Raw genomic sequence first — 14,337 nt, 5'->3', positions numbered from 1 at the left:
TGGGTGGCTCAGTCGGTTAAGCTTCTGCCTTTGGCTCAGATCATGAACCCAGGGTCCCCAGATCAAGTCCCACATCGGGCTCCTTGTTCAGCAGGGAGCCTGCTTTTCCTGCTTTGTGCTGACAAATAAAATCTCTGAAATTACTTTTTCTTTTAACCCATTTTATCAACTGTCTATTTACATGAAACAATGTGCACCCATATTAACAAATGTATACACCTCCATAACCACTTGTATGAACTTGAGTTCCCTTATGTTCCTTTTGCAATGAATCCCCAAATCTACTTTAGCTGACCACTGAGCTGTCACTATAGATCAAACTTTTGTAGAGGTGAAGTAATTTTAAAATACAACCCAGAACAGGTGACAAATAATGAATGACATGAATAAAAATATTGGAAAGAGCACCCTGCTCTAAGTGAGGAATGGTTGTGAAATCGTTGTATTATCACTGAAATGCAACTCTCACTTCAAACGTAACCATAGTGTTAGTTCACCAATCCCTTAACTCAAAAGGACTCTGATGGAAAAATAAAATTCACTTACTATATTGGCAGTACTTAAAAAGAATGAAGGGACTAACACACCCAAACCACAAAAACAGATGTAGTATGTGTAACATTATTTGATTTCCTTAATTTTACTGAGCACTGCAGTAAAATTGTTAAACCAGCACAACAAAGCCTATACACATAAAAGACAGTGGATGTAAGTGAGCTCTATCTCCCTTTACCTTGGATGGTCCCTGAGGGTTTTTTTCATGCTCCAATAATTCCCAGCTCAGAATAGGTGCTCACAAACAGGTGGACAAAGGTGTCACAACTCTTAGGAATGGGGAGTTCTTAAGCTTAGGATTGGCTTGTGACAGAGAACTCCTTCAAAGTGTTGAAAAAGATGGTCCATTGTTCACATTTTTTTCATCATTCACATTCTTAAAAGGAGCCCCAAAACAGGATACAAAAGTGACCCACATATAAATGCAAAGCTCAACTTTGCATTTGTCAGTTACTATTAAAAACTGAAAGTCATCCCCAGGAAAAACTATTACCTCTAAAGCATATGCAAAACATAAAGACCTTCAGGTGAGAAATTGTCTAACACATTCTGAGCTAACAGACCCTTTGTTCAAATGAAATGTCACTTGGAAGCCCACGATTTCTAACAACTAAAAAGACTGAAATAGGTGGTTAAGGGAAGGCTGGTTCTTTCTTTCCTACCCCCTGTATTTACCCCAATCTCACTGAGAGAAAGAGTCCTAAAAATAGTTCATAATCGTACCTCCAGGAGCCTTTGCCTACCTTTCTTAACAGGTTAGCAAAAAATATTTTAAAGCTCCACTACCTTAAAAAGGTTTATGTTCTACATTTCTGCCTCAAAGCACTAAAGAAGTGTTTTGCTAGTTTTCCAAGAGGCATTTGAAGTTACTTGATGTTAAATCAAAAATCTAGGACATATACAGCATGTCCTCCAGAACCAGAATGCAAATTTACGTGCATCTGTGTAGCGGGTGAGCAGTTTATATTATATATCCGATCTGCCAAGTTAATCCACCTCAATTTCAAATACCACAGGGAATCTCCAGACACCTCACCATTAAGGACGCCCTCAAACCCAGGTAATGCCAAACTTCACCCTAATCCTCCAGGCCTGAGTGTTCATTTCCAAAAGACACTGCACCATTGTTTATGGCTTATAAATCAGAAATGGGACTGATTTACTGGCTCCAACACATTAGGACACATTATGTGGTCAGCGCTAGACACTGAACTGTTTACATTAAACTTCAGAAATATCTACTCTAGGTAAATCTTGGATTTCCAAATGGAGCAAATTCATTTTTCATAAAACCTATGAAGTTTATTTTTTATCAACAAACACTAGGAAGTATTCTCTACTTACAAGCCTTCAAGCCATGTTCACAACCAAACACCTTACCAATGTATGGTGAAAGCAAGCTCAGCTTCTTTCACGCTAATATAATTGCTGTAATCACAATACTACTTTTGTAAGTAATTTCCTCTTAGATACTGTAGCTGAGGAGAAAAAAAGTGTTTAACATTCCTTATTTACACCTTCACATTGGTGCTTTCTGATAACACTTTTTTTTTTTTTTTTTAATGAAGAGCTGCCAAAGAAACAAAAGTCTTCAAAGAATTGCGCACTGCTCCCTAGAGCCTTCCATGAGGCCGCTGAGTCCTCATGTTCACTGAGAGTGTAGCTCCAAGAGTAGTGGCTGCAGCAGCTGGGCACTTGCCTTGTTACACACCTGCTACAAAGGCTTCTATAGTTGATTGTACTTCAGAAGAAACTGATACATCTCTCAAATAATCACAAGATAATTCTGGCAGCAACAGCCCACTTGACACCAAGCTGGATGAATATGAGTCTTGGATTTCTGAAGTGAAGACCTCCCTGGAAGTAGAACAGGGAGAGCTGAAAGGTTGAGAGTACGGTTTCAGATACATGTAAGCAGGAAACCCAACCTTAACATATCAACCACTTTTCTAAAAGGACGTTTACTCATTAAAGAATGAGAACTTGAGATATTTTGAAATTATAACCACTACTGTAAAGAAGACTAAAAGCATTTTTTTTGTTGTTTTTTAATATATAATTTGAGGACTTAAAACTCAGCTCACAGCTTTAACAATAGATACAATGCTGTCGAAGTCACCTCTGCATTCTAACTCTGAGAGAGATGTTACTTACCACATAGAATGCCTTTGGGCAAAAGAACATCAGAAGAGGAGTCTCAAAGATGACTTTGGCATTACAGATGCGAGGCCTAGAGAAGGTTCGAACTACCAGAAACAGTGACAGGAAGCTACCTAATGGAGATGGTACAAACTTCCAATAAATTGTGAGGACCGTTAAGACCATGTGGATTTTTGCCATACTGGACTGAAAGTAAGTGATGGATAACAACAATAACCTATACTGAGTACTCGGAGGCTGCTTCAATCAACAGTAAGTGGAAAGCCAGTAATGGCAATTAACATCCTTAAAAAGTTACTCTTCAGGTGATGATGTTAAAAAGAAAGAAAGAAACAAAACAAAACAAAACAAAACCCTGACTAACCCTAGAGGAAGATTATTAAAGGTTACTGCTGAAGAATTATTTTAAAAGAGCAAGAATAGGAGACACATTAAGGGTGGGGGAAAAAAAAACCCAAAAGAAATGAGCCCAACAGGCTAAGTTTCAAGTGTCTAGGTAAAAGCTGACCCATGACATATCTCAAGATTCTAAAAATACATCTTAATGAGAAAACAAAATCACAGGATTTTAATACCCATATACCTTTACACATGGAATTGAAAGATTAAGCTCCCTTTAAAAAATGTGTCTTGACTATTTGATGTGAAGGCTAATTTTTTCTTGAATAAGTGTATGTACCTCACACAAGTAAAAATATTTAAATCCCTCTTGGTAATTAAGATGCAGTATCATTAAAGAAAACTACTGTGATACAACATGAACAGGAAATATATAGCTGTATTAATCTTAAGCTTTCTGAGCTTTATTGATGTAGTATAGGGAATAACTCTTTAAACAAATGTACTTAATTACTATTTTGATTACCTTATAGGGCAGATCTCACTGTCATTTCTCCAAGAAGATTATATATAAAACTCATGTGCAATATAATGACTACAGCAAATACAAGAAACAGAATACCTTACAAGCCTATACATCTTTCCCAGGTGGCAGTGGCTGCATGTCCCCTAAGCATGTTCATGCTTTTCTAATCATCATTTCCTTGTGCTTTAATAGTTTTATTGTTCTATATGCCCCTAAAACATTGGCTTTACTGGTTCTGAACTAAAAATAGCATCCCTGTTGTTTTTCTACCACGACTGACTTTTGTTCAACTTTATAGTGCAGACAGATATGACCAAAGTCTTATCAATTTTCACTGCTGTGTAGTATTTTGTGTAGATATACCATTTATTTACCTCATCTGGGTCTATGGGTTATTTCCCACGTTACTTATAATATTATTTATGACATAATTTCTATTTTTTATGTACCTAAGAGGCAGTGCTATTCAAACTATGGTCTTCAAACTAGCTGATCCAGAAGTTAAGAACCAAGCAGTACACTACTTTACACTGTGGTACAAGACACTAGCTTGCTGAGTGGCAGCTTAGGTAGCACTGGTCTAGGGCTACATATAACTGCTAGGTTTTTAGTGAAAAAACAGTCTTTGACTCTTGCTCATTTTTCCTTTTTTAGGTCTTTTTTGTGCTTTTTACTTGTGGGAGCTCTTCATGAATTTAGAATAGCAAATACCTCATTTGGAGAATTATTTAGGGATCATTTTTTTTTTTTACAGTGTCCATGTTGAACATACTAAGACCCCTTCCTACTTTTTGGTCATGCCCAACAGAACACCATGTTGACCAGCTGACCATGTTGAACCTAGATAAGAAGATACAACACTTATTTAGGAGGTCTTTATAAACTGTCATCAGAGGATCCTTGCAGCAAAAAGCAAGAAATAGATGAAAAGAAGAGGCATGTATTCAACATAAACCTAATAATGTCTGCATAAGGAAATAAATCATAGTAGGGAATTCTATCCTAACAGCATGGTAAAGAATTCAACAAATTAGGAAAAAAAAAAATCAGCTAAAATATAAAACTGAAAAGCCATTACAAGTTAGTTTTTTATTAAATATAAGAGAACATCTATTTTCTTATGATTCTTACTAATTTATGTTTTAAGATTACAGGTATTCATGTTCACAGTAACACTACCTTAGAGAAATACTGTCCAAGAATTTTCTGTGATAACTGAAATTTTATCTTTGCCCAAAACAGCAGCATTAGCCCCATATAGCTCCCCAGCACTCACAATGTGGCTCATGCAACTAATTTATATTTTATTTAGTTTTAACTTTTAAAATTTAAATAACCACCTGGCTAGTGGCTACTGTACTGAACAGAGCAGTGCTAGAGGATGCTATTTTCACAAGAAATTTTAGATCAGGTCCACACACATCACAGATTAAATCCACCCCACCTCCAAATAACTTTGTTCAAGGTAACAAAGATCAATTCACAAGTTTACAAAGTTAAACTGTAGGGGCACAGAAAGTAACAAACTCCACAGCAAGTTCAGAAGAGAGATTTAAAATGTGTTTACATAAGATAATGAAGAAAAGGCAAAAAGTTCAGAGAGGAGGCATTTGAAAATAATTGGTAATCTTGGGCCCTTCTCCAAGTCAAGTAGTTACAGGCATTTAAGACCTTATGGTGGCTGAGTATGGCCCAGACAGGCTGAACATCAGTCAAATCCTTGTAACTCAGTATGCTGCGCAAATATTTTCTATTCATGCCATAACGTTCCTCACGTTACTCAGTGGAATAGAGGAAAGGATGGCTAAATCTGCGCTTCAGTTAGCTTGTGACAAATTGCTTAAGCGTGCAAGGATGACCCTGGAATGGAGGTGAAGGACAAAAAAATACTGGTTTCCTAAGCACCTCCCCTGCAACAGCCTCCTTAGGGTTCTCTGAACAATGGCCAGCACAGAATAGCCTATTTACCTAGATTTTATAGTTTACAAGGTACAAATGCCTTATTCACTCCTAACTGGAATTAAGTGTCTCAAAATTTCAGGGGGAGAGGGGAAGTCTCAAAAACACTGAAATAAGACTATGTAAAGGGAGCATAATGGAACACAAAAATTGGTAGCCATTATTAATTCTCCTGGCTCAACTGTCTTTTGTAATAAATGCAAAAACCATTTTATCCCCTTTAAAAACTGATCTATACTGCCTTCCAGTCTTTTTGGCCCTCACAGTAAAGATCCTAAATCTGCCTAAGGAAAAAAAGCCACATTCCCCAAACACTGTTTTATTCATTAACGTATCTTCACATTGTGCTTGTACAGAATACTTTCCTGCTAATTTACACCAGCAGGAGTAAACCATCAAGTACTATCTTATGTATGTCAGGGGATACACATACTTTAAAAAATTGTGTTTCAAGGATAGCAGTTTTATTCAGGGTCTTTTTTTTTTTTTTTTGTCAAAGAGCACCAACAACCATTAATGAATGTTCTACTGAATTTGTTTGCATCACAGAATCTGTAAATTACCCAAACTAAATGGTTAAATAGTTAAAATAATTCCAATTTAGTTACAGTAGATCTTATTAAAGCATATGTAAATATCACCAGGAGACAAAAAGGGAGTATTTAAAATGCTGAGGATTCTTATGAAGTTTCTATTTGAACATGGTCAACTACTGAAAACCACGTAAAATATTTTAGACAATTTAAGAGCCCATTCAAACCACTCAATTAACTGAAACCTATTTCTAGATTTAGATACAACTTTTAAAAAGTATGTGGTAATGATTAATTCAATCTGACTTCATTACCACGTCTGCTAATAAAAGTAGCTGGTTAGAAGAGAATTTAGTTTTCTGGTATGCCTGGGTGGCTCAGTCAAAGGGGCTGCCTTCAGCTCAAGTCATGATCCTAGAGTTCTAGGATCAAGTCTTGCATTGGGCTTCTCCCTCTGCCTGCTCTGCCTGCTGTTACTCTTGCTTGTGTGCACGAGCGCACTCTCTCTGTTAAATAAATAAATAAACTCTTAAAAAAAGAGAATTTAGTTTTCTGGAAAGGACTATTTAAAATTTTTCCATTAGGCTACTTTATTAATTATAAAACAGTGACAGCTAAAATAACTTGAGAATCACCCCACAGGAAAAAAACACACCAGCATAAAGCCCTGAAGAACTTTTTTAAAGGCATTAAACTTTGAAGGGAAATCCTAGAGCTTAGACCATTTGTATAGAACTAGTGGAGTATTACACTGTTCAGAGAGAGTTCACATAGCTATATGCTTTGCAATGCCAAGTTATTTTCCACAAAAGCCAGTGTGTTAAGACCTTTTAATGACTTCTGGTTTTCCAAACAGTACTATTGCTCCCAAGGATTTTAATGTCTAGTATAACTGCTATCTAAGGACATTTCTGGAATGCAGAATTTTCTCCTGCCATTTCTACTAATTCTAGTCAAGAACCTTTGGAGTCACATCTTTTCTGAATTTAAAATTTCTCAGATTTTAGAATGGTACTATAGTACACGTGTACACACACACACATTCTCCAGGAGGCCAAGCTAACAACCTCTAATCACAGTATTTCTACAACAAAATTTAGGAATATCGGCACTAAATGGAGTAAGATAAAAACAGCACCAGCTCAGCTCAAGGTTTTGTTCCCACATCAGTTTAGGTTGCTTCTAGAAGGCTATAAAGAAAAATTTTTCAAGTAACTTTTAGACTTCAGAATTATATACATGAAGGATTATGGACCTGTAACTTTATAGCAAAGCTTCAAATACAGTTTTGTTCAATAGTATACATTGTACCTGGACATAATAAATCAGTTACTCTGGCTGCCAGAAACTGCAGAATAAATCTTTAGTATATTCTACCTGTGTTCATCCACCCCCAAAAGGAGTAAACTATGGACTTTCCCAATACTACATTAATTATTTTAAATAAAAACTACTTTCCTAGATTTGGCAGAATCATTTATTAACCTTGTATCAGTTCACAGATACAAGCTTAAGAGGAAAGATAGCTAAAAATATTAATACATTATATTTACATTAAAGAGACTTCAATTAAATGCCTGCCTACTAGATGCCAACTAGACCCCACCCCAGAAAAGTTAAATCTCCAAGCCAATGAGGGTGAAATATTAGATATTTTGGAAACAGAACAGATGACTAACAACAATTAAGAAATAACTGACTTGGTACTGAGATGGCAGTAACAGCGCTTCTCTCTACCATGCTTGCAAGCCACCTGGTTAACACGCAGCTTGAGTCTGGTTTGGGTAGGGTGGAGATTCTGCATGTTACAGATGATACTATAATCCCAAAACCCACATTACATTAACAAGAGGTGCTTAATACACTCAAAAATGAAAAATCATTGTTACCAGTTTAGGGCTAAAGGAACTGTTCTAGTTATAGCTATGATTTAAAAAATAAGCAGTTTGCTCAAAATCAGAGAGCTAGGAGAAAGCCAGTATGAGAAATCCTCCAGTCAGGTTTTTGTCAGTAGAACTTTCAAGAAATCCTACTATTTAAACTGTTTATTTCCCCCTCTCTTTAGCTTTGCAAATATGTGTTGAGAAGGTCTAATTTAACTTAATTAGATAGAACATTTTTATTTGATAGAATCTATTTAACATTAGACTACAGAAACACTAAATTGATACCCTAAAGCTTACTGAAAACTTCAATTATTTCCTCCAAGTCTCCGGACAACCTAGAAACAAACCTTAAAACCTAAATGTCAATAGTAAGAGACCTATAATAAATTTAAAAAATTATACAAATATAGCAGCACAAATTAAAAGAACATTTTTCTGTAGTATTATATTTTGCACCAAGTTTTAAGTAGAGTCCAAATTTATCCAAGAAAACCTGTTCAGAAAGTGACATGCTGGGAGACATACATTTATCATCTCTCAGTAAGTCCTCTAAAAACAACCAATTTTTCCCCACAAGCTGAGTATTACATAAAGTCATTTTATAAAACAATTATAAACTCAGGTAATCACATTATACCTGGGGCAAGATGCTCAAACTATTAAAACAATTAGATTCACCTCTTATATCTCATGCTGTGGGGACACATAGCTTCAGTGAGTGGTATGAAGAACAGAATCTTTTGCTCTATTTAAATATGTCTCTCTTTTCCAATTAAGCCCAAATACTTAAAAATTCACGAAGTTTAACAGTTGAATGATAGAACAAACCACTGCCTACACCTTAAATTAAAAACAAACAAGAATACAAAATCTCTCCAACTTATATTAAAATCTGGATTTCCTAAAACTTGGGCTTGTGGTATATACTTAAGAATAGTAATACTTGTTACATACTCAAAATAAATTAAGTGATCCAATCACTGGTAAACAATGCATACAAAATTGAATCAGTATACCCTGTAATTGTCAAGCCTTTATTTTTAGAACTTATAAAAAAGATCTTTAAAAGTTACTTCACTTTAAGAGATAAGAACACTTTCAGGTTTTGAAAAAAACTGAGCAACAAGAACTCTCCTTTACTTCAATCTTACAAGACCCCTAGCTTAGATGTGAAAATACTTACATGGACAAGTTAGGAGATGGAACCCCCCTATCATCAGCTAGGTTCCCAAGGTGGCTCAGCGTTGAAGTCGAACTGCTCTCTATACAGCACTTCTCCTAGGCCCTCTGGGTAGTTGTATACTTGGTCAGAAAGTTCGCCCTAAAGAATGAAATAGAAGCAGTAGTAAATAGTCCTAATTAAAAAAGAAAAAGGTTGTGCTTCAGCAGATTAAATTGACTTAAAAATTAACTAGGAATAAGTTTGTTTTAGAAGAGCGTTTCACTAATTACATTGCACAAATGATGTTTTCAAAGGGTTTACCAAAGCACTTTTCCCTGTAGTAAAAATTTCCAAACTGCTACAGTACAAAATTCACAAAGCCAGATGTCATGATCCACTTCCCAACTTGGTATATCTACCTACTCAGTTTCCAGCCTTCATCTAATTTCACTGTCACTTTTATTTATCCTCTAAAAACCCAAATTTCTAAGTGACCTAAAATTGAAAATTTCCAAGTACCCTTATTAACCTGATGTACAATGTTCTGGAATGATCTATAATTTGGATCTACTCAGAACATTTCTTACTCTCCAAATTCCAAATTTTTTTAAAGTGTAAAATCTTACTACATACCAAAAAGATCTACGACTTAGCTGGATACATCATGTATGTGAAATAACACTTGATACCTGCTTTGTACATTAGACAAGTAACTTGAAGTATACACCTCTCTTCCTTATACCTTAACCTACCTAGACTTAAGTCTACAATCACTAGAACATACGAATGTTTAAAGTGCTTAGCATGTTACAAAATGCTAAGTTTTAGCAATGGTTATTACCTATTACAGTTTCCTTAGATGGACTTTCTCACCTCTAAACTGCTATAGTCTGTACTTCTAATCATAATCAGGTGGTTGCTACTTTAAAGCAATAAATCCTGACAGAATTTGCTAGAAAGGGTGGTAAAGAGGAAACCAGAAAATGAAACTAGAAATTAGCATGTTAAGGATCAGAGAAATTTCAGAAGTACTCTAGACATCTTTAAAACATCTCAAAAAAATAAATATTTTAAAAATAAAATAAAAATAAAGCATCTCTCATCTCCACCAGGATAGTTGCATCCTGTGGTTCTTTCAGCCTACTAAGAGAATCTGCTCATACACCCAGATGAATCAAGAACCCATACCAACATGTAACAGGGGTTAGATTAGAATCCAAATAATATATTCCCAACAAAATAAAGATTTTTGATTCTTCGCACACCAAGGTAATTTTAAAAATAAATTAAAAGCCGACACATGCTGGAGACAGAGACAGAGTTTATTTTCAAGTATTCTAAGGAATAGGATAAGTATCCTGGGTAAGACACTCTCATCTCCATCCCTCCCCCAAGTATCCACACAGCTATTTTGCTTAATGCAACCCAAGAGCAGTGACTATGATGTTAAGGATATTAAACTTCAGACATTCAAAAATGTTCTTCAGCATGATCTCTAAAACATTCCCATCTAACAAAAAGAAGGAAATGAAGGCCCTAAAATATGAAAGACACATTTTAGTAAAATAAAAGGGGTACACAGGGTAAGAGGGCCATTTACATAGAGAATAAATAGAGTATTTGTATAATTAAATCAAAAAGAAATTAAATGAAGATGTGGAGAAAAGGAGGTATAGGAAAAGATAATTATTCTCATTTAGAATGGAATGTGTAATCAGTTGTATGATGAACAAGACTACAATCTAGTTCTTTAACTGAAGAAAATGTCTCTTGTTACTTCTGGATAAGCAAGCACAGGGAGAACTAGTCTTAACTAGTCAGCAGTAGGTTACTAACCCCCTCCAACACACACAAAACTCAAAACCCTCCCAACACCTTTATAGTAATTATCCCAAAGCCTAGTGGCCCCAAATTATCAGTATTTCTCTGAATGACACATAGCAATTGCCTTTACCAATGACTTTTAAAGTTGCCACTTGGTATTCTTTCCAAACCCCCCCCAAACTCCAGTCTAATTATGAGAAAAATATTGGACAAGCCAAACAGGGGGGCATTCTACTGGATATCTGGCCAATACTTCTCTAGGCTGTCAAGGACAGGACAAACAAGGTTAAGAAACAGTCATACAGATCAGAGAGAACTGGGGAAGACATGACAAATGAACATAATGTGGTACCATGGGTTATCCTGGAACAGAAAAAGAACATTAAAAACTGATGAAATTCAAATAAAATCTGTTTAGTTAATAGTAATTCATCAAAGTCTCCTTTAGTTTTCACAGATGTACCACAGTAAGAAGCTAATAATGTGAACTCAGCGAGAGAAGTACACAGCTCTGTACTACCTGTGCAACTTTTCTATAAATCTAAAATTATTCCAAAATAGTTTATAAGATCAGGCAAAGTATTCATATAATGGACTACCACTGAGAAATAAAAGTAACAACCTACTGATTTATGTACCATGGATGAATATTAAAAAACCTGCTGAGGGGCGCCTGAGTGGATGAGTGGATTAAAGGCTCTGCCTTAGGCTCAGGTCATGATCTCAGGGTCCTGGGATTGAGCCCTGCATCAGGCTCTCTCCTCAGCGGGGAGCCTGCTTCCCCCTCTCTGCCTGCCTCTCTGCCTACTTGTGATCTCTGTCAAAAAAATAAATAAAATCTTAAAAAAAAATCTGCTGAGTTAAAGCCTTTTACACAAAATAATGCTTAACAGTTTAATTCCATTTACATGGAAGTTCTAAAGCAGACAAAACTAATTTACGGTTTAAAAAAAATCAGAATCCTGGTTGCCTCTGGAAAGGACGGTGTGCGGCATTTGAAGGCACAAAAGTTTCTGGGGTGAGGGCAAAGTTCGATTATCTGGACAGGTTTGGATCACACAACTCTATTTTTTTTGGTCAAAACTCATAAAATGATAGACTTAAATCTGTGCATTTTACAGTTACATGAATTTTATCCGAAGCTTTTTTTAAAGGAATAAACTGTATTAAACTATGATATGTGCTTATGAACTGAAGTTAGAGGGGTGGCGTATTCTGGCATCTCCAACTTTGAAATACACGGAAAAATGAGATGAGTTGATGAAAAGGACATCAGGATGGCAAATAAAATGCTGTTAAATGCATCTAGGAGAAGGTATAAATCTTCTGCCTTCTATGTTCGAAAGAAAACGTATAAATTAAACCTGAGTGGCAAAAAAAGAAGACACTGGTTACTTGATTACTGCACCTAATGTCTCATATTTAATCATTAGGAGCCTATCTTTCCTACTAAATGTAAACTCCTCAGGGCTTGTCTTCCATGACCAGCACCTACACTCTCACATTTGTAAAAGAAATTAAAGATTAGGGCCCGCCCGACAATCACTGGCTATATTTCTGCCAGGTTCGTTCCATCAACTCCTCCCCATCATAGAGCACTTCTCGCTCTCCCTTAAGAGTCCTCAGGTTCCCACCCAAGCTGGGGGCTTAAAGGTGGAAACACCACGGAACAGAAAACATCTTAACAGATCCCAGGTGCCACTAAGAAACCCAGGTAATCTGAACTCATGGGTGTAAACTGTGTACCCGACCTCAGGTTTCCGAGCCAGCAGTGTAGCCCGAGAAACATACACGCTCAAGAAATATTTGGGGCCAGAGTTAAAACACGTCACCATCATTCCGGCTGGCAGTCAAAATAGTACTTGATAAGCCACCCAAGCCTACCGTTCTCCTTCTCACTGCCGCGGAATCGTGGCGCGGACGGGAAAACGAAGCCATGGTGACTAATCCTCAGGCTCCAAGAGGTGACTGAGGTGAGTGAAGGCGACTTGGCCCAATCAGGAGCGCCGCAGGGGGCGGAGCAGCAGCCGCGAGGCTTCCAGAAGGGGCCAAAGGCCTCTCCCTCGCTACCTGACACCGGGGCTTCCCTGCCTCCGGCCCCGAGTGGCGTCAACTTTCCTCCACCAGAGGGGGACCGCACTCCCCGCACCCCCAAGAACCCGTTCTCCTCCGGCAGCTGTCATAGGAGGCCGCCGCCAGGCCCGCCCCACTCCATTCATAAGGCCCCAGCCGTAGCAGCCCTTCGCGCCGCCTGCGGGGATACCGGAGGCGACCGCGCGACCGGGCTCCGGACCGGGGTTGCGAGACCAGGGCCCCTCAGAACTGCGGCCCGGCCCCCTCCCCGGAAACAGCAATGCACCACGGGAGAGGGGTGGGGGCCGCACGCCGCCTGGAGACGCCGGCGACCCCCGGCGGAGACCCCCGCGAGCGCCCCCCCACGCACACGCCCCCTCGCTTTAACCGCTGCGGCTCCAGCTCTGTCGAGCGGCAGGCGGCCGCCTGAGGGCCCCGAAGCGCGCCCGCCACCCCAGCCCGCCTCGCCGCCGCCGCGGAGGGACCGACCGCCACACACACCGCCGTCCGCCATGTTCGAGGCAGCTGGCTGCGGGGCGCTGCGGGGCCGCCGGCTGGGCGGCAGGGCCCAGCCGGCAGGTACCCGGCAGCTTCCCGCGGCCGGCCCCGCGCCCCAGCGCCCCTCAGGTCGGTACTCACGTGAGATAACGGCCCAAAGAGTCGGGTAAAGCGTCTTCTCTTTTTCGGCGGAATTTTTAAAGAGGGATGTGGTTACCTTGAGCAGAAATACCCAAGGCGGCCTGGGCCATAGGCTGCGGGGACGACGTGGGGGAAAAAGCGCGGCACCGACACCAGCTGTGCAGCAGTGGCGGCGGCGGCCGAAGGGAGAAATAGAACAACGCGGGTAAAAGAATGGCGAGGACTGGGTGGGGAGAGAATTCGGCCTCGTCACACTCTAGAGCCGAAGAACGAGAAAGGATGAGAAGAGGCAGGAGAAGGAGAGAGAAAAAAAAGAAACACCGCAGCCGAGCTAAAAGCCGGAGTGTGGGAAGGCGGCGCCGGCGACGCCAGTATTTATAGTAAGGGGCGGGGTCTGATGACGTCACAGCCGGCCCGGCGGCCGCGCGAGCTGGGCGGAGCCGGACTGCGGCCCTGGGGCCAAGGGAGGGAGCGGAAGAGAAAGGCGTGAGACTAGGACGGGGCTGAGGGGGGGCGAAAGGGGGCGGGGCAGGACGGGCGACCCCGGGTGCAGGTGCCGACCGCCTGGTGGCTTCCCGCCTTGTCGCGGGCCGCGGTTGCTTTGCCCGCGGAGCTCCTGGCGCGCGGATGGGGGCGGTCGAAGGAAGAGAACGCGCCTGGGTCGGAGCGCAGCGTCGCCCC

At 39.6% G+C, this 14,337-nt stretch overlaps 1 protein-coding gene across 4 annotated transcripts in view; it reads right to left on the bottom strand.

Moving 5' to 3' along the window:
- The window catches only part of AZIN1 (antizyme inhibitor 1), a 30,709-nt gene extending 16,693 nt beyond the window's left edge, over positions 1-14,016 (bottom strand). For 2 of the 4 annotated variants that reach the window (XM_032858553.1, XM_032858556.1), the window contains exons 1-2: positions 13,657-14,016; positions 9,142-9,279 (exon numbers count right to left, since the gene is read on the bottom strand). The gene's annotated coding sequence lies outside the window, so the exon portion shown is untranslated. Of the gene's footprint in view, positions 1-2,266; positions 2,434-9,141; positions 9,280-13,656 lie in introns of all 4 variants that reach the window. The other 2 variants (XM_032858555.1, XM_032858554.1) reach the window with 2 other exon arrangements.
- Between the last annotated feature and the right edge of the window lie 321 nt (positions 14,017-14,337).

This window comes from Lontra canadensis, unplaced genomic scaffold (genome assembly GCF_010015895.1).
Source record: "Lontra canadensis isolate GAN:19392208 unplaced genomic scaffold, GSC_riverotter_1.0 scaffold15, whole genome shotgun sequence".
NCBI lineage: Eukaryota > Metazoa > Chordata > Mammalia > Carnivora > Mustelidae > Lontra > Lontra canadensis.
This window is presented reverse-complemented; position numbering and strand designations above follow the sequence as displayed.